The 22,056-nt window shown below is 39.7% G+C and overlaps 2 protein-coding genes across 2 annotated transcripts in view; one reads left to right on the top strand and one right to left on the bottom strand.

Annotated features, from left to right (window-relative positions):
• Positions 1-22,056, top strand: part of barc (RRM1_TatSF1_like and RRM2_TatSF1_like domain-containing protein barc) — a 60,519-nt gene that overhangs the window by 12,800 nt on the left and 25,663 nt on the right. The window lies entirely within an intron of this gene.
• The window catches only part of LOC139697416 (regenerating islet-derived protein 4-like), a 36,814-nt gene that overhangs the window by 2,395 nt on the left and 12,363 nt on the right, over positions 1-22,056 (bottom strand). The window lies entirely within an intron of this gene.

Raw genomic sequence — 22,056 nt, 5'->3', positions numbered from 1 at the left:
TTTGAAAGGAATATTACTTATGAAAAATATAAATAAAAACTAACATGGCACAAAAAAGGAGTTAAAAGTTAAAAAATTAAGAATTATATTACGTATGTATATTGACAGGAGATTCTGAAATATGGATGAATAGAACAGTGTAGGTACATGTGAATACAATCCTAAAATACTTTGATTTGCAAATCTGAGCATAATTTTTGCTTTGTATGTTATTGTTACAGATTGTGTGGCCTACTGTTGATGACCTCAGTTGTGATTATGAATTAAAATATTTTATGTATATCTATCAGTCAGTATGAAATTCTCTCGTCCAAGTGGGTTTTGGTTTAAGGGGCAGTATTGTGGTTCATACCATGCATAAATGTTTACACATTTTTTTGAAACTTGCCACTTTGAAGGTGTCCATACTTACTGTTTCGTCATTCCTACCGCTTTAGAGATTTGGTAAATGAGCGTTCCATATTTCCTTGGTAGCGTAATTTAATCGTATTCGTTGTGGATTGGAATATGAATCGGCGTATCTTGAAGGGAGAACATACCGGAGAAATTATGCATTTATATAAGATGCGCGGGTTGCGTTAGCGTAGGATGCATCATCTTTTTTCCCCACAACCCGAGGTACCTTGGATCAGTTTTTTATTAATGTGTGTGGATAATAAATTCTCAAATACATTGAGTGCATGAGACGGTGCATTAAAGAGAGAGCTAAATCTAAATGCTTTGACGGCGATCTTTTATATTTGCCGAGGACATCCATTCCGAGTGTTATTTTAAACAATCAAAATTAAGTATAAATGCTCCACGCTTCTTCCTGTCTGTTAAACAAGCCACCTTTCTTCAATTTTCTCTAGCCCTTTAACTCAAAAGACACAATAATACTAAGTATCCTTCCTTAAAAGCCAAGTTTCTGAACTATAGTGTGTGTGGAACTATGGTTCAGAAACTTTAAGCTTCGAATTCCAGAACGAGCTGTAGTAATTAAATAAATAAAAGATATTGACAATTTTTCAATGAAAAATTGTCAATATCTTTTAGCTTCCGTCAGTTTCGATGTCTTGCATTATCTTCAGAGGCCTGAGGATGATGTAATAAAGCGCAACCCGGTCGTACTATTAAACTTATCTAGTGGAAAATTGCTACTATATTTTCCTTATTATGTTCGAATTCCACCACATCACGCCTGAAACTACTCAATTTGTTAGTGGTAATTTAGTTCTTTAGTTGCCTCGACAACCGAGGTCATTTGCACCTATGTTTAAATTAAGAAAATGGAAAGGAAATCCGAACGCGTAGCGAACGAGTGCTAATTTGGGACAAGTATGTTTAATGAATATGACGACAGACAGTAAAGAGGTTTGAGTACAGACACAAGTCGGCTTGAACATCGGCGGTCGATGCTAGAAAAGGCAGTCGGCGGAGGAAACAAAGGGGATGGAAGGCATAGACGTTCAGAAATTGCAGGCATTTGAATGCTTTGTTTGACGTGAGATGTTATGCTAGTGGAAAATGGATAGGAATTTCGGACGTTATGAATTTGGACAATATGATAATTCAAAGAAAAGGACTGTGTCGAGTTAAAAGTAAATAATGCCCTTTGTATAAAAAGTGCCATTGCAGGCGTGATATGGTGGAATTTCATGATTAATTAGATGTTTACAATTTTCCACCAAAATTATTGTGGAAAATTGCCAATTCTTAATCAATAATGCCCATCGTGTATTGAGAAGAAGTGTATCAGATGTTCAAAAGAGATGCTACGATTTTCAGGGACATCTGAAACACGTATTACTCTACTCTGTAGACTGCCCGTAGAATTTGTAGCGCATGTCACTTTCATTTTTAGGATAGATGCTTTAAGTACACCAGAGTAACTGGTACTGTGCTAGTCTTCTTTTGTGATACTATTGTCCACAAGTCTTCTTACTCGTTACATGTACTGTGCCTGGCAAATAGCACACTCTCGAATAATTTTAAAATGGATAATAAGTATTTAAATGATCTTAATGAGAATTAACTGAATGCTTCCGTTAGTAAATCGCCACTGCGAAATTCTTCACCTTTGTATGTGCGCAGTAATCCCTATTTTAACGCGTAGGTCAGCCTTCGGCAGTCTTGCTAACATCACCAAATTGCGTGAAAATTGCTCGAAATATATCTTCCGAAAAGTTAATAATGCTCGGTTCATCAGTTATAATATTTTTCCTCTCTGTTACTATGATCTGGAGCAGCGTGAATCAAAAATTTTGCAAGCTAGAGAATACATGCCATAATTATAATTTTTACACCATAATTTAAGATTTTCTCCTAAATTTTACACATGGTGACGATCTTTCCCACTCTCCTCACTTGCGGGATAGGTGAGATTGTTCTTGATGAGGCCTCAGTTTTTCTCAATTGTTCTGATGTAAAAGCGATAAAAATAAAATAAGAGTAACAGAATTAAGGGTAACAACGAACAGAGAACGTAGTGCGAAAGGACAAAGAGGTGGTGCAAATGAACTCAGTCGGTAAACCTGAAAAACTTATTTATGGAACAAAGCAGCTAAAAACGACACAAATCCTTTTACATTGTCTGACATAGTAGTGTTAAATGGAAAAATAAACAGTAAAAATAATAAACAACAATTAAAAGTGTATGGCAGGAACCTTGTAAGACAGCAAGAGAGAGCATTAGCCAGAAGAAGGGGCCACATGTTAATGTGGCGTTAAAGGAACGAGATGAAACAGTGGGTGAGGAAGAAGAGGGTTCTAGGGTAGGATACTGAGAATGGTGAGGGAATTGAATGTGGTGGGGAGTCGATGGGCTTGGGAATGTTGGAAGATCGAAAGGGGGATCATTGGAATGTGAATCAGACTAAAGTTACGTTTTGGACGAAGGAAAAAGGATTCGAAAAGAAGGGAAGAAGTTCGTTGGTGCGAAGAGTCCGTTGAAGTGCTATATAAGAATTTTATATCAGATGGTAACCGAGGAGGGTTTAGGCTGACAAGGAAGTGAAGAGGCGCTTGTGTTTTCTTTAACCCTGGCGTGAAGACGGTTTTAACTTTCTTTTCGAAGTATTTCAGAACACTGTTCCTTGGAGTTTTTTTTAATTTATCAAAATAATTACATTCATTTTTACTTGAGTAGTTGGGCCGAAGAATTTAATTCTGCATCCCAATTATTCTAACTATATTGTATTCCTCCATCCACAATTTTGAATAAGGATTATTCTAGCGTTTAATTTTTTAACTTTTTCCATTCTGATCACTAATAGGTGCCGCGAAATTGCCATTGCATCTGAAATTTCCCAGTATATTCAAGAAATCAAACTTCTCAGTATTGTGTTTTCTATAAGTTTCGGACCAAGTCTTAGGTCCAACCTCTTTAAGTTCGCGAATTTTATGGGAAAAGAAAAATATTTTTGTTCCTTAACTGAATATATTCTATGGAAGACTGTCCGCATTTTGATGCTAATCGTGCTGCCTGTTGTTTTCATTTAAAAGAATTTGACCACGGAATCATGTTTTATGATTTACTTCCATTTCAATGCGTCATGACATTTACCTCCAACGTCATTCCAAAAGATGTTTTGTATCGGTTGTCAGTACGTAGATCATGCAAAATGGAATATGATATTTTGCTTGAGAATACTAGACGAAAGGATCTCTGCCGGGATATGTCTCTCTGTCTGATGCCAGTTATATTCGTGCCACGACGGAGCACTCGTGCCAAGGATCTCCCTCCGCCTTGACTCTGAACTTGGTGACTCGCATCCTCGAATGAAAATTATAAATGATATAAAATTGTTTCGTCGTCTTTACCAACGTTCCCTAACTCAGTTACGAGACGTAATTAAAGGGTAAGGGGCAAATGGACCGGAATCTCCACCGTAACTGGGTAACACTTAGATTGTTAGATTCCACTTTTGGGAAAGGGCCACCCCGCAGCTCTCTGTCTTTTGGCGCTTTCCAGATCCTCAGGTTGATGTCGGGGTCGGATTCCCTCCATTCTAAAATAATTCAGCTGTCTCCTGTAACTCACGCTAAAAGGAGTCGCTGCGCAGCCTAGTTTTCTGGAGTTTTTAGCGTTGTTGATCGTATGTTAGAGAAGATACAAAAATAGATCATTTTTCAGTTCCACTTCAAAGGCCAAGTGCAAGGGCACTTCTTATATTTGTGACTGTCATTTAACATTATACTGTATTCAGTGTTCTGTTTAGTTTCACTGCCTATCAAATCGTTAATGTCTGTCCGTATCCCGTACACGCTTTATTTTTTCTTGCGGAAAGTTGGCCGGAGGACATGGCATTTCAAATGTAACTAAAGATGCTGAAATTGTGTCTACGAGGCGAATGCGAGCATTGTCGGACCATACCTGATTAAAACATGCACCTGCGCTCGGATTTCACATTAAGGTATTATTAACTCACCCGTTATAGTATAAAATTGGTTCTAATGATTTTTTTTATTAGATGAAAATTTAGTAATCAGTCCCTTCAAGTATTTCAGTTTGCATTGCCTTCTTGCATTATGCTATCTTTTACGATGTCAACAAATTCTCTCATTAATATTTTATCTAAGACTTCTATAAATCAATTATATACGTGAACCTCATATAATTGCTAATAAAAGGCTGCATACCGGTGCAGCACAGAAAAATAAGTTTAGAATAGTGCTTGAATGTTGGGAAAGCGCCATGCAACGGAGCAGACTCGACTGGTCAAACGCTCTCCTAAGCGCTAACAGGAAGATCGTGGGTTCGATCTTCGCAAAGGGCCAAGGTATTATGACGTAATTTTTGGTGTCTCCGTTCGAGTCAAATTGAGGTTTCGGTGTGACCTCAGCCATCTGTAAACCTTAGAAATTCAATTACTGCTACTAATCACTCCGGTGTATGGCAAAGTAATTTTTGCATAACTCTGTAGCGTGTATCGTACGGTGAAATTCTTTTGTCTAGCAACGTATTTGCTAAAGCGGTAATTCGTGATTACCTGCGGGCAGCTCAAATAGGTAGTGGACTCCGTGCGGTGATATTTAATTGAGCTTAGGGAATCTAATAGGTCCTTGAAAGTGTTGAAAATGGTTGAAATGCGAAAAAAATCGTTAAATCGGATGGAACCTCTGTCATATTTCATCCTCCAGACATTGATAAGTCTCAGAGAGCGGTTTACCATTCATGTTTCCCTCGCAGAATCAAGCAAAATTTTATGCCCTCACATATTCAGTGAACTCCGTAAGCTTCTCTCGTGTCATTTAGTTCCTTCGAATGTCAATGGGCTAGCGGCATGCCTCGGTTGAAACTTAAAACGCATTGTTGGTGGAGCGATGTATCGAAGAGAATCTCCTCGCTTCACTGAATTGGCAAATGAGCATGGATTGCTCCTCTGACCCCGCCTTTCGCCTCGTAATGACTACAAAAAAAATATTTTTTTCCCTTCGGACCGTGTGCGTCCTGTTGCGTCGTTGGAAGGCTTCTCTTTGTTGAAAGGCATGCGAATCGTCCCGCCTCGCATTCGTCGAGGAGCGTTTCCTTTTTTGGGTCAGACTCGAGATTTGTTCTCATTTTGAGTGAAGGGTTGCGACACCCAACTCGAGGAGTTGAAATGTGAAAACGTATCGTCCGGCTTTCGTCGAATACGGAAAATTAGCGATGGCGGAAAATTCAATTACGACGCGGGCTCCTTGAGGAGGTTTAACGGGTGCATCAGGCGGTGACAACAAATTACATTCAAAATAAAGATGGGAGTGTCGTGATGCAGTCATCGTGAACCGGGTATGTTTTCCAGCTGAGGTAATGAGGCGGCGTGATTCTTTTGCCTAGAAGGATTTCTGGATGATTAATTGCATTAACCGGAGAAATAATACCAAGGAAATGTAATGCCGCACGAGGCGTTAGAGCAAGAATGATATAACTACAAGGAAACGGCAGTCACGATGTGGGGTCCATTTGGAGGAAATGAGAAACGGAAGGATATTTCTTTTGATGAAAAAAGGAAGTAACTCCTCCGATTGTGTTGTGACAGCATCGCCGAAATCACATTCTAGCTGTTTGCTTTCAGTATTTCGCTTGGAATCACATAAACATAAAATTATTCATTGAGCACAGCAAATTGGTGTGCTGTATTTTTTGTTGAGGTAGTTCCTGCTCCCCGTTTTTAGGAATTGACAAATTAAAACAGTGGAATCAGCGATTTCGATGGGAGTACTCTCTGTAAAGGTTAGTTTCGATTATGTATTCCTCCTAATCACAATTCCTCGTCCCTTTCATCGATGAACATTTTTAGAATGACTTTTCGGCGAATATCAAAAATATCAGCTGCTTGTGTCTATACAGTCCTGTATGTTGACATTTTCGCTGCATGCCGTGTCGTGGAGGAATGGATTATTGTTCGAAAATGTTTCGTTCCCGGTATTATCATATTAAATATACATGAGTAATTAGTGAGGAAAGCGTCGTTGAAAGCTCAATTTCCTTTGAATTATTCTTAAAATGGCGGTTTACGGATGCGATTTTTCTGTTTTCTGAAAACCTTTGATCACGCACTATAATGGAATCCTCTCCAAACCTATTTCTCTAAAGGTGTCCTTTTATCGTTGTATATTCAAAACGATGCTGACCAGTTTACTTTTTAATGTGATTTCGTTCGCGAACTCAAAATTACAATAATGGTCATGGTGAAAATTCATAAATAATTGAAGAAATTTACAAATAAAAAAATGCTTCCTTAGAGTAAAAATTCTCCCATAAGCATCTTTAAAGCCCGAAAAATAGAAGTCCGTTCAGCCTAAAATCCCTTATTACGATGGAATTTCGCAGGAAATAGTTCACCCTGTCCAACGGGAAAGTTCAGAATTTTCTTCTGCTACCAGAGTAACCTGTACTTCTTAAGAAGTAAAACCGAGGTAGAATTATGAAAATAAAATAGGTTGAGAGAGTAGTAAATGAGGGCAATCGAAGAAATCGAAGAGTGAAGTCGATTAAAATCACAAGAATGGAGGAAAACTCACTGAAAACACGATGGCTAGCTGAAGACTGTAATTAATGGAAATATAAAGGGGGAAATCTATTGCAGAAGGCCAAAGATGAGTATTGAGTAGTAAATATTGGAAAATGTTGTGCAATTAACAACGTAAGTATGAAGAAATTGGATGTGAACAGTATAGTTTGGAGGGCTCTTTTACGAGAAACTCGTATTTACTCTAAATATAATCGCAACTCCACCCTCGCATTCTATGACTGGATGATCTTTACCTGACAGACTTTCCAAGGCGTGGGACAACTTTTCACATTTCTCCCTTCGTGATGACCTCAAACCTTTGAAACTGTTTCCTTACTGAATATACAAAATACCTTTCGGCAGCAATGAAAAATGAAGTATAGGCTGTACTATACCTATTTATGAGCTGAAATTACTTGTATATTGATAAAAAATATTTAAGATGCGTAAATCAGTCATTAAGGTAGATACTAAGGTATTTCTCATAATATTTTTATTGCTATAATGCTTTTGTGGGTTTTTTTACCGTCTGCCAATTTCATCAATTTGGTGATTCTCATTGGGAATGTTCATCTCGGAGCAACTTAACGTTTTTCGTTCATTCTGCGGATTGATGTATACCTTGTTTCTACATATTTACACCGGATGACATCGCCCATGCACAAAAGCAGTCATTTTAATTAATAACTTAATTAATATTTTTTATGTTTAAATGTTTATTGAATTTAATAATACGCGAATTAAAATTACCTTTTGAAAAGTGCTAATATTTTTACCATGGTGGATACATTTTCAGTTTAGCTGAAGTCGCTCGATAGTTAGTTCTACCTATTGCCTCTTCGAACTTCGAACGTATAGCTAGCCTCCTTCCATACTTAATATCAGTGTAAGCCCTCGCACCCGAATGCAGTGTACCCTGTTTATGAAGACAAGTTTACATTTAAAGCGCGCGACCCGGGCCCTTTTTTTGCACACAGAATCTGCAACTTGGTGGCCCGGCTAATATCTAAGTCTTGCGCGGTGGTCCGTCATCATATCTCTGCAGCCTCACTCTTCTAATTTTATCGTCTCTCCGAATCAGTAATTGCGTGAGACGTCAGCAGTTATTGCGGTCACGTGATATGGTTCAGATTGGACCTCTGGGCACTCGTCAGCCGCTTCATCCTAATATTTCGGGGTATCATTGTTGAAAAGTGCTGACCAGAGCAACGTATGGAGAACGACTATGGATGGGTTAGTCTGAAAAATTAAAGGTAATTTTCTTAAATGAAATTTGATGATGGAATGATTTTAATAATTAAGATTTATCTCCGCAAATTACTCTCATTAGGATTATATTTAATACATTACAACTATTGAAATATTTTTTCTCAATACTTTTCCGCGTATATTTTTAAGTCGTGTTAACAAAATTATGGCATTTATGTGTGGTAGAAGAACTGTAGGTAGTTTTTCGTTGTCCTTTTGTAACACTAATGCGTTAAAAAATAGTAATCGCAAAGGAGATAAATAAGCGATCACAATAGAAAATCCGGTAATTATTCATGGTGATTTGTTTAAATGTTGGGTGGTATATTTATGATAAGCTCACTTCATGTAATTAATGTAAATGTGGCCTGAAGCACTTCCCATGGTGAAGTGTACATTATTTGGCACTAATCTTTTTAATTCGACAAAGGAAGACGAATTGTAGCTAGTGATCATCTTTGCTCGTACTCTTTAGGTACTTTCCTTTAGAACTTAATGGAGGTCAAATTAGTTGCGTCTTTGGCTTTCCTATCCGCACGTTCTGGAAGGATCATGATCGTCATTCTTTTGATTTGGTAAATCGTTCGTGACGTCCTTAGTGCATTTTCATGCATAACGTTTGCCTGCAGATAGTATAACTGCCGTTCACCAATTGGTGTTAATTCCTGCCAATTTTCAGACTCGGATATTTTAGCTCTACAAGTTATCGAATGAAAGTTGTCATTTAATTTTGTGGTTTCAACCGAAAAAGTATAAATTTTCGCCCTTTCGGGACGCTAATTTCTATGAGGAGGAATTCAATTCATGAATGGCATTCCACTGTGCGATGTATTCAAATGAGTGTTACCTACTCCCTTGCCCGGCTGAAAATTTCCTGGAAACTTGTGAATGGATCCTGCATTGTATCTTGTGGTTAAATGTCTGTTTGGCACTCTGGGTGAAAATAAATTAGCAAGCTACATCTAATTAATGTTAGTAGTACTATTCCTCCGAGGTTCCCTGAAATCAGATGAATTGGTGTGGCGGACAGTTTACGGTGTACCACTTAAAGAACAAACATTCTATTTTCGAAGGTGATAGGATTTTTAAGATGCGATATGGTCTCTAGTTTTTTTCGAAAAATACTGCTAGTGTGAAGCTTTTTTCTCAATTTGCTTAGGTTTTTAATGTCACTACATTAAACGGAATTTGAGGGAGCTTGCCGAGACTTGTCCGTTTGTCTCACTGGGCAGTACGAAAATCTGCGGACGCGGGTGAATGCACCTGGGCTCAGTATCCGTAATCGCAAATGGCTTCGGGTGGGGTCCCCACGGTGTACAACGACCCGCCGACTGGAAAAACTGGGACACACACTTGCTCGATCAAAAGAAGTCCCGGCTCCACTCCCTCGGGAAGGAATTAAAAGAAACAAGGTCCCCTCCCTTGCGGGGCCCCAAAAGGGGTTCGTCATAATCCTCGAGAGGCGGAAGTCACCCGTGGGCGTCGGATTTATCGTCGCGGCGCGACCACCCCGATGTACCAGTTAAACGCCGACAGCATCCTCCCAGGAGCGGAATTAATCTGTCAGATGAACTCCCGACGCGAATGTTATTCGCGCGTGCCACAAGAGAGGGTGGGAGGGGGGTAAGGCGTGGGCTTCAGGCAAACGGGAACACGCGAGGATGGACGCCCAGAAACCAGGGAGGTGGAGGGACAACCCCCTTCCCACCCTGTTTGGGTGTGGCGCGCAGGAAGCGGGCGTGCCAAGGGGGGAAATCGAAGTCGGGATTGCACGAGGGGGCGAATGAGGGGAGGCGAATGTGTGTGGAGGGAAAAGGGGGCCGCGGAGGACGTCAATTAACGGAGATTAGGACGGAGAGAGGACGAGAAGAAATATCTCGGGCAGATTAAGCAAAAGAACGCTAAGGAGAACGTGACAGAGCAGGCATCTTTAGCCGACGTGCGCGATGAGTAGGGACAAAAAATATATCTAGCGGAATGAGTAGCGAGTGGCTTTTGAGATGATGCGGGAGCAGGAATGCGCGCGAGAGATGAAAGGGAAACCTTCTTCACGGAACCGAACTCGTGGATGGTTGTGGGAGCAGTAAAAAAATATAAACAACCGCGGGCAAGGCTTCACTAGAGATTCTGGTGTGGGGTGCCTAGATGTTCCCGACAATTACAAATGGAGGGGACAGGCAGGTTGGTGGAGCGTGTCGAAACACCTAACTTCAAAGACTGGACTGAAGTAGGTGTGAAGTGTTGGTGTACACACTCAATTATTGTCAGTAGGAGACTGTTTCTTATATTAACTTAATATATATTCCTTGCACTTACGATAAAGTTATTAATTTGTTGCTAATGTAAAAGAACTGGATACGGATGGAGAGGATTCAGGCGTAGTATGATAGAATTGAAACGTAGAGACCCATTGAGGAATGCAATTTTGTACAAGTAAAGGAACCTAGTTTCGATGTTTGTGTTTTTAGCCTGGTGATAAGTGACATGAATACTTGCAGTGATTTCGAGGATGATTGCTCGTTTTTTTGCTCATAACCTGAGTAGGTTTCTTTGGAATGTTGCCCTGAATCTAGTGATGTTTACTGTTCATTGTTGGGATTAAATTCACGTTACTCAGGTGTGAGTGTTGGAAACTTCTCGCTATATTCACATGGAATGAAATACATGTAAGAGAGGCTTTTTTTACTCTGAGAGGTCAGATGCGTTATCTTGTGTTTCTAGTTGATCTCATGGTCAACTCATTGGAAATCATAAAAATATTTGCCCATAGTTCCAATTTTACTTATGTAACTTATTAAGTGGCGGTGATCTTGCGTTTAAATCATTGGTGGGCACGGGGAAGCTCTTAGCATTACAAACCGAGACGGTGGATGATAGGAACCTAGGGGTAGGAGACGATTTAAAGAGTACTGGGGAAATGTGATGAGAGGGTAAAAGAGCGGAACTGTCTTTCATTAGTTGGGCCTCATTTAGGATATGCTGCTTGTAAATGGGATCCTCACGAAGTGGGTTTGAATGCAGGGTTTGATAGTGTGTAGCGAAGAGGAGCTATTAATCTGAAACGTTGCTATGATGTATCTAATATCTAGATCATAAGGAGCCTGGTAGGTATTCACCCGCGGATAACCTTCACTCGCGGAGTGAAGGTTAAATTACTGATTTAATTCTTGCATAAATTGCAAACAGGTCATTTGCGATAATGTAGAGAATGTATTACTTGCCTCTTAGTACAACGGTAGGAGAAATTATGAAAACAAGAGATCAAGGATAGAAATTTCGGATTTAAGATGTAATTTTTTGCCGGGACGAAAAGAGATCAGGGTAAGTTCAAACGAGAGCACTAGGAAAAAACTGTACTTCAAGTATTGTTTGGTCATTTTATCTTCCTCGTATGCATAGAGATGTATTTTACTTTTAGATACAGTAGTTTATATAAGCTATATGTTTTCCCTGTCATTTGTTATGTGGAAAAACGATAGAACATAACGTGCTCAAGATCAATGCTAGGCAAGGCGACCAGCATAATTAAACCCAATATAGATGTCATGTGTATTTTAATGCAACTCTGGGGTCTCACTCTCTTTTTACAAGCTTCCTTCAAAAGATGCGTCGCAGTCGACGGAATCGCTCAAGAAAGTCGCGGGTTTACCTTAAAAATTTAATTTAATTAGTTATAACACTCTGGGAAATCCTGGTCATCGGTTTTCCCCAGATGTATTTCAAATAAAGAATAAATACCTTGGTAATGAGTTGAAAATCACATTGTCATGAGTGAAAATTGAGGTATTATCGCGATGTATTTGCTTGGCCGGCGACTTCCGGCCGATTAGTCTTCTTTGTGAAAACGAAAAACATGTTCCATAATATAGTGGAGTCAGTATCTTAATGTTGCCTCTTATCTTCTCCCGCGTGCATCGACATCTTTGTAATTGCTACTGCCGGGCGCCCTTTCTGCGCGAGTAATTCCCATCTCACGGAGTAAGTGTACTAGTATATCCTAAGGAACACTTGAGCCATGTCTTAATGACAGTCAAACGGAGAGAATGCATTGATTATTCATTGTTTTATATTCTCAATGCACCTCAGCTCGTGGCCGATGTCTTGTATCATCAGCACAGTTCAACACCCGCAACACTCCCAAGAGCCTTTGCCGACGTGGGATGTGAAGTCAGTGCTCGAGGAACAGCCTCGACCCGGCTGACTAATCCCCTTAAATTCCTGATCACAATTTTAAGCGGGTGTGTCTTTCCCAACTTGCCTTGGAGTCCGCCTCGCGTTCCGTTTGAAGAGATCTCTGCTGGGGGATGTTGAAAAGTCGTGAAGATAATTTACATATGAATGGGAATAATTTCGTATCAATTCATAGGCGGTCCCTGACATGCAGCGCACGTTCATTTTTCCCGTTATTTCCCGCTGGTATATCAAACGAAGGAATTTTGTTTTGAAGTATCTTGATTTCCAAACGGAAAATATTCTTTCGAAAACTCGATAGGTTTGGTGTAGTTAAATCATGCCCACGGCCGTGGTTCGGCATTCATATGGTGAGTGTTGGCTGCAATTGGAAAGAATGGACAGGCCGTGGTTTTTGGTGACATTTTGTCTTAAAGACACCTTACAAATCGGCTTTTAAGCGATCCCTACTGGAATCATGGGGAACGGGTCGAGAACATGGGAAACAAGTCGAGAGAGCGCTGAGGAGTGGAAATGCAGCCAGGATTGCCGTCCGAAGAATCAGAATGATGATTGGCCAAAACCTTGAAAAAAATTTGTTTTTAAAACCGTCGTGTTTCCTTGATGATTGGCCCCGAGTGCAATCAAAATAACCGTAAAAGTATTTAAAAAATAAATACACCCGGACTGGGGACTTAGAACTATATCCATCTCACCTCGAAGGCCACCACGTCATGGTATACGGATCAAAAGAATCTAAGGCGTTCACTAAGAGCATAAATGTTTCTCTTTAAGCGAAGAATTATTTGAATTTTTCCTCGTTACTGAGGATGTCACGGCTAACGACTAGTACGGCGAGTCTTACCACTAGGAGTGCCCCCAGAGTCATCGATTCTGAGTAGATGTTCGTCTCATTATCAGGGAAGGTTAAAACTCGTACATGGCTTATTCCTTGAAGCGCCTTGATGTCCGTCACACCTGGTGTGAAATCTCGTCGGACTGAGAAACGTTGTGGCTTCCCTTAGCGCCTCCACTGATTTTCCCTTTCCCGTGAAGTATATATCAACACTGGGTTTTTAGGACGCCTACGATTAAGTTCATCACCGGAAACGATTGATACAGTGGCGAAACACACACTGAAGTACGTGTAAATGTAACGGACATGAACGAATGCGGCCAAGGTATTATTATTTGATATTATTTTATTATTGCACCTCGTTATGATGTAATACGTCGCCTCTTTCAAAAATTGCCCTGTGAATGTACAATTAGGAAGACTTTCGGGATACTTATTTGTGATCTCAGTATTTTGAGTCTTTTAAGTTTTGTTCACCGCCATCACTCCTACAGCTTTTTTCCTTGGACGCCATTTAAATCCATATCTCCTAAACTCCAACTACAGTAGAAGTTTCCAAGTCAATCCGCTGACTTAAGCTGAAAATGATTTTATTTCTTTGGACCAGGCGTGATTATGAAAACTTATAACTGTGAACGGTGAACCTCTATCCAGTTATGTCCAAAGATCGCTTTGAATAAGTGAAAGTGTAGAAAATCAAATCCTCATAGGTTGATGCTTGTGAAAAGACCAGGGGATGTTTCCTCTCAAGCATCAATTAAGTCAATGCTGAAGACGGTGCCAGTCGTTTCACTGGAATGATATAGCTAGAGTGAGTACCCTTGAAGAAGCCAAATACCAAGGAAGTTCTAGTTAATATCCAAATTTTTATAAGCATATACTCATTATTTTTATTGGTAATTTACTTGTTAGGTGGATTTTGGCTGAACACAACCACTCCATTTCAAACCTTCACCTGATAGGAAAATATAAGTATGCATATATGAAAATTTTTATCTTTACTCTGAAAGACGAACTTTTAAAAAATGTGTTCCCATATGCTCTAACCTAATGACCGTTTTCAATACCGTTGCATATTCGTTTGTAGGTATGATTGTGAATGGTATTCAGATAGGAGAACGCGTAGTCATGGCCATCGTACAATTGGTTTTGCCTGCGAAAGGCGAATTTTATCTCAAAAGCCTTGATTAAAATTGCATTTTATTGCTCGAATCGAGTTCCATGAAGAGACATCGTGCGCCGTGTACACTCATGGAATGAAAAAATTTTTCACAGCTATCCGCTGGTGACTGGCCGCGTGACATGGATTTGTAATAAATTATTGGGCGACTTCAACCGTAAACATCTAAATATATTGATTTGCTATTCAGGAAATGTGTGAGCATAAAAGTTAGAAAGGCTCCTCGTCGACCCAACGTGAGCCATTAGTCCAAGGTCTAATGATCTGGCTGAAGGTTTTTTAAATAAACTAACTTGCAAAATTCAACCCAAATTACCTAATGAATATTAAAACGAGACGGCTCATGCGAGGAGTTAAGTGACAGATTTAATGCAAACGAATCGAAGCTCCATAATTTTGCAACGAATATAACCGCGTGCGATCAACCTAGATTTCGAACACGTAACAACCTCATCCGCCGTATACAGCGTTGATTGCATCCGCAACGCAATTTGTGTTTGCTCGTGATTAGTTTTGTTTTGTCTCCATATGATGTTTCGTGAAATAGGTCATGTGCACCCCGCTCCCGAGACACCTGGTCGTATTGTGAGGAACGCTCAGGGACTAGTAGACAAGGACGAGGCCTAGGGTTAAGAAATGACAATGCCTATTTAGCATATGACTCTGAAGCGCAACTATTTAATTTACGAGCATTTAGATCGTACTGAGTCATTAGCTGGCAGTCGCCGCATCGGAATTGAGACTCGTATGTATCATTAATTATACGTATTTAACGGCCCTGAGTTCGGGTAACGACGTAATTCTCATTTACCGGATATCTCTGTATTTGCGACCACTGCAGTGTTATCAAGACGTGATAAAGATCGATGTGCCATCCCTTTTACTAGGTAATGACATTTTGGGGGTTGTAGTGGTTGTATTTTTCTGTTTCACGGAAATTGTTATTTTTACGATCAATCCAAGTCAAAGTGCGTAGATTAGCCGTGGACCAAGGGAATCGCGCCGTACAAAACCACGCTACATTTCAGTTTTCACACGCGTATATTCTGAACACCCTTACTCAACGTCCCTCTCAACAAATCCTTCCTCTTGGTGAAAGCTTCATTGCCGAATTTAATTCTTCTTCTTATGTTCCTAATACTTTGACCATCTTGTTCCAAAAGGGTGTTAAATAACGAGTATTATATTTTTCCTTGTTAATAGTGATTTTTAATGCTAACATAGGGAAGATACGATTACATGATTCCTTTTGCATTTTAGGATCATATTATTGGTTTAATATTGATCATTGCTTGGTGTGCCATAGGTTCTTAATTTAGCCGCACAAGATTTTTTGTCCGGCTCGACTATTTTTTGTCCGGCTCTATTACACTCCTAAACATATTTTGGGAGAAACTGAATCCTACTGCTTAATGTATCAAATGTGAATAGTCTTGACATTCTGGTAATATAAGCAAGAAAATGTTGAGGGAAAAAGCTGGAGAAAGGTGGCCTGACCGATTTTGGAAAAGGACCATAAGCCATGTTGGACTGGTGTACAGGCCACGTGTGAAAAAAGCACGTACCCATGCCTAAAATCTTAAATATCTTAATTGAAAATTGTAATTTGATTTAGTTTAATTTTAAAAAGTAATTTTCCGCGATGAAACCGGCTCAGTACTTGCCGCAAATTTATTAAGTAGTTATTACTTCATCATAGTTACAGTTAAAGCCGCCCAATAATTTATCACAAATCCATGTCACGCGGCCAGTCACCAGCGGATAACTCTGAAAAAAATTTTCATTCCATAAGTGTACACGGCGCACGATCTGTCTCTTCATGGAACTCGATTCGAGCAATGAAATGAAATTTTAATCAATATATATATTTCATTACAATCAGTATATATATATATATATATATATATGCATGTGTATGTATATTTATATGATTTTTGTGTGTATGCGAGGGGGACAATTTTGGTCGCCTATTTGAAGGGGATTTGGAAAAATCGGATGAGGTTGGACAAGTTCGCGATAGGTATCAGTAAATGTTCTGAAGGAATTCTGACATATTTTACTGGAGGACCCTCAAACAGTAGCATCCAGTCCTCTCCGCAGTGGTAAACATTTCTGAACGGTACCAGGAATTATGAAATAACGTTTTGTCCTGTGGCATCTCAATTATTATCGTCCAAGATTTTTACCCACGGCAGAGGATCTGTTCGTGTGTACCTTCTCCAGAACTTCTGACTTCTTTCCACTCAATCTGAAGTAATTGGGAATCCGCTGTATATGTAGCACTTGTTATCTTTTGTTATTATATTTCTGTTATTACTTGCGGTTAAGTGGCAAGTTGGGAGGCTGCATCAGTCTTAAGCCAGCAGGAAGCCGATAGATAATTCGGACCAGAGAATCCCATGAATCCCGTGCGCCTTGGCGTTTCCTAGGTTTCTCGGTCCATTCGCCATGTTTAGTAGGTGGAAGTTGATTTTAGTGGGAAATAATCTAATACGGCCATGGCGTATTTAGTTTGAGACCAAGTCCAAGCGCAGGGACAGTATAGAATTTTCGAAAAGTGATACGGGAAGAAACGCCTACTCCGAATTGTGGCTAGTCATTTGGAATGCTCGAGCAGGGTGAAATTATAAACGATAACTTCCACTTGGCTGAAGCAATTGCGAATGAATATGGGTCCAAACACTTCGAGACAATATTTTAACTCCACTTCGCGTAAACTTAATTTTTCATCGGCTTCGGCAAAAAAATGCTACTTTCGTGTTTAAGCAAGTCATTTAACTTCATATTCTGACCGCTCTTATGTTTGCGTGAATAAATTGTCCAGTTTCTCAGTATGTTTATTTAATGGATGTTATTTTGTTGAAACTTGGCATTTTTAAAAGAAATGTTGTCTCTTAAATGGGGTTAGAGTTATGTTTTACCTCTGAGGTCCCGTCATATTCAGATGATGACTCAAGTATCTTATTATTTACTGGTCGGTGGCTGTGGCGGGGTAAGGATGGCTGATATTATCCCTCGTGGACGCCATTCCTTGCGAATTTAAGCCTCGCCATTATATTTTAACATTTAATATTTATTATCATCATTCTGCTTGGCATATTTTTTCGCAATTTTTCCCCCAGAATATGCATAAAATTTCGACATTCTTATTTTAGTAAGTACCACATAAGCTCTAGTCGATAGGGAGTTTTTATTTTCGGGACAGACGTAGTCATGATAAAACCCCATTTACTCAACGGAATCGGAATATCATGCCATCTTAAATGTAAAGCGATCCCCTTATGTAATGGGTTCCGTTTGAATCAGTCTGAAGCGGAATATTTTCTCCTAGGCGACGAGGGACAATTTACTTTTCGTTCAATGTAATAGCGAAGCAAGAAAATAAAACTTCTTATCTTCTGGGGAATCTTCCTTCCCGTGATAGTAACACTTTATTGAAAAAGTGCTAAATCAATCATTAAATACACTCCATCCGATTCATCCGGTTGTGTGATAAAGTATATTAGTCATGCGGATGTTGGAGTGGATTTCCCGTTGCCAAGTCTCGATTTCAAGTATTTTAATGACGTGTTGATTAATGATAAGTGTATCGCACTAATTTAGATCGCGGAAATTAGAACAAAAAATGTTCGATTTCGGTGAAATTTCTTACAGCTCTTCTAAGTAACTGTGATTGAGTGTTATCGAATTCATCATCAATCATTATCCCTAGTGGCTCACGTTCCTTGGAATTAGTCGACTCGAGCTTTAGGGATGCGGGATTTTGAGATTGCATTGGTGATTGCGGGTCGATCTCATATGCTCAAATACATTTTCGGTTCATTCATTATTTATCCTCGCCATTCATTAACACCGACATGGTTTCCTCGGGCAACTGTCGTTTTCAAGGTCTTGAATATGCCATCCGTTAAAAGAAACTGTGGTCGGTGTCATTTAATAGTCTGGAAAAATACTAACGTCAATCGGTATTTTATCGATAAATGAAGTATTTCCGTTAAGTGAAGCCAGATAAAATTGTTGACTTACTGTAGGTATCCATTCAATAAAGAAATACTTAGTTGGTTAAATGAAAATAATAATGTTTCGAGAAATAATTGTTATGGAGACAGGCCAAATGGAGAGCACAAAATACAAAATAAATACCCTAAATTTGCACTTTTACTTCCTTCCGTGTTTCCAGGTCATCACATTTTCTTCATTGAGGCTGCAAAATACACTTTTTTAATCGTACATAAATATGCGATGCATCGTACATTTGTTTTTGATTTGCCAATTACCAATTTAGAGCTTAAAACGAGAGAGGAGGCTACTTGACACGACGAAGGAAGTCTAAGGAGATCAAGTTCATTCAATATGTTATGAGAAGATTGATACATCATGCGGTCAGATTTGAGTTAGCTGCTTGTCATGTCAGCTATGTTGTAACTGTATTAAATCATTGGAATGATATCTAAGCCCAGTTTTGCTATATGATTGTAGTATTGTGAAGTGTTTCCTCTTCTTTTGTGTGTAAGTGTGTGGTACATCCCAAAGATCTCTTTTAATTACATTTATTTTTTACACTGACGCATTTCGATTTTGTATGCATATTTCTGTATTGAATGGATCGACAGTGTGAAATTATTAGTATCAAACAAAGAAATTGGTGACTGCAAAATGTCTTTTTCATACTTGGCTCGCATGATCAAAACTCAGCTGGAAAATATATTAACACTTTCGGTTCAGAAACGAAATTAACTTCCCCCTGCAAAAAAAAGTGTTTACATTGAGTGCCGCCAACCTTGTTTTGACTTGAACGGAGTTTTGAATTGATTTGACGACGTTTCCAAAATATTACGTTTGATGTTCAGTCGTGTTTACGATGTATATTGATTTTACATGGGAGTTGGTTCTGCCGTTGAATTCCTTCCATTCATCTTTCCGTTATACTCTTGTAGCTCTAAATATTTGGCGGACTTAAAACGTGGCAGAAGAATAAAGGGGAGGTCAAGTAGCGGCGTCCTTTGTAGAAGCACCATAAATACATCTCTCACACTTTTTACCCATCGGCTCAAGAGCCATCCGGCTGGGCAACGTCATGTCAAAATGTGACCGCCAAAGAGGCTACCAGGATCCCATTAAAACAGATTTGGAATCTCAGCTCCGACCTAGGATCCCAGGAGGTGTCTGCAAACTCCTGTTGAAAAATTTTAAACTGAAAAGTTTCTCATGTTTATTACCGTTTCACCTAAAGAAACATGCTTCACTTAAATGTCACGAAATAAGTGTTCGATTTTGGGGCTGGCATAGGTGGTTGGGTAACACGCCCGCGCGCCCACGCAAAAAAGTGTCTCGCCGGGATCTTCCTAAAAGGATGTAGTGTAGAATCGCATGAAGATACTTTTTTTCTGGCTCGAGTGAGCCGTGAGACATTGCGTTAGCCTCCCGAGTTCCATTAAAAATACGTTAGTTCGTCCCGTGGCGCATATTGCTGTATTTAAGATGGTATCCGCTTTAATCTTTGAAAAGCGAATAATCCCCATATGGAAAACCTCAAAATGTAGTCGAATCTTATGATTTTATTTTGATCGACTCGCGACGTTTTCCATTGTCCCGTGGCTTCCCGGCTCAAAACATATTGCTCTGTGGAATTTAAAATTCGAGAGGTTGACGAACTCTTTCGTCAAAGTCAGCGGTGTCCAAACTTTTCGGGCCGCGCTCCGCTTTTCATCTGTGTAAAAAAAAGCACGGCGCCCCCATTTCAAGGAGGGAGGGACGTTTTGAGAATGGAACTCCCAAATTTACGCGCCTCAGACCCGTCCAATGCTTGAAACAAGACAGAGCGAGTCGCATCCCTTAAAGTTCGCGCGCTATAATTAAGGGTGACCACACAATTTTCAAGGGGCATTCGCCGATTCACTTAATATCATCCAAGTGTCCCAAATAAGAGCTGCCACGACGGAAGTGTCAGGCACCGACGATGAAGGAGGAGCTCCCCGAAGGAACTTGGTATGTGGCGACGTGATTTTTGTGTAGTGTCCTCTTCAGTGTTATAATGTTCCGTATCATTCAAGCAGTGACGGTCATTTCCCTTCCCGCGTGGTTAAAATACATTTGTTTGCGTTTGTCCTACGAATTCCTTTTTTCCAATTGCAAATATATGGATTGTTTCCCGAAACCACTCCTTGTTGGCAAGTTATACCCTAATATTTCTTATAAACATAATGTGTTATACTACCTTGATCAAAAATTTCCCGGAATTTATTCAGAAAATTAAAAATACAAGTTTATTCATCTAAATCTATATTGTCCCCTTCAAAGTAATCCCCATCGACTGCAACACACTTATGCCAGCGCTTGATCCAATCCTCGAAACATTTTTTATATTCGGTTTTCGGTATGTCCATCAGTGCTTCCTGCGATTTTTCCATTACTTCCTCTCGGCTGCTAAAACGCGTTCCCCGTAATGGTTTTTTAACTCGATTGAACAGAAAGAAGTCACAGGGAGCCAAATCAGGTGAATTCGGTGGCTGTTGGATGGTATTTGTTGCATTTTTCGTCAAAAAATTACGAATAATGATAGCACTGTGCGACGGTGCGTTATCATGGTGCAAAATCCACGAGTTTTCTGCCCACATTTCTGGTCTCTTTCGGCGAATTGCTTCACGCAAACGTCTCATAACGCCCAAATAATACTCTTTGTTTACTGCCTGGCCTTCTGGCAAAAATTCATGATGCACTACACCGTTGTAATCCATGAAAACCGTCAGCATTGCCTTCTTTTTTGACTGAAAACGACGTGGTTTTTTTGGTCTCGGCTCATTTGGTGAACGCCATTCACTTGCCTGATGTCTGGATTGCGTGTCGTACTCATTAACCCACGTCTCGTCTCCAGTAATGATCCTTTTGATGAATGTGGGATCGGATTCAGCCTCGCAAATCATGTCTTTTGCGACGTCAACACGGTCTCTTTTTTGCATGAAATTGAGGTCTTGAGTTGGCACCAACTTTGCTGCTACACGACGGAAACCCAAATCATTAACCACAATGTCTTGGGCGGATCCATAGGCAATGTTCAAGTCCTCCGCTATTTCTCTGATGGTTAATTTGCGGTTATTGACCAACATTTCTTTTACTTTATCAATTTTTTCACCGACTTTCGATGTCGATGGTCTGCCACTGCGTTCATCATCTTCGATTGACTCACGACCACTTCTGAACCGCTCGTGCCACTGGTAAACGACCGTTTTTTTAGAGAATCGTTGCCGAAACACTTTTCCAACATTTCCAACGTCCGTGCGCCACTAAATCCGTTTTTTACGCAAAATTTAATACAAGTTCGTTGTTGCAAATTTAAATCCATTTCTGCAATTGTAAAAAATCGCCAACACACACAGAGATAGATGTACTCTTGGCTACGTAACTTTTGCAAATGTCAAGTTATGACACTAAGATTTAAAGGGAATATCAACAACAGATGTACCAATTTAACAAAAAAAACAGAACTCAAATCGGAACGATGGGAGCGCCACACGGTGGTTATTCCGGTAACTTTTTGATCAAGGTAGTAAACGCTGCGATTAAAATTTGTTTCGGTTATTACTGCTACTGCTAGTGTATAGTTTCTCTTCTTTAGTATCCTGTCG

The sequence above is a fragment of the Hetaerina americana genome, unplaced genomic scaffold (genome assembly GCF_022747635.1).
Source record: "Hetaerina americana unplaced genomic scaffold, ioHetAmer1.1.p SCAF_76, whole genome shotgun sequence".
NCBI classification, from domain to species: Eukaryota; Metazoa; Arthropoda; class Insecta; order Odonata; family Calopterygidae; genus Hetaerina; species Hetaerina americana.
This window is presented reverse-complemented; position numbering and strand designations above follow the sequence as displayed.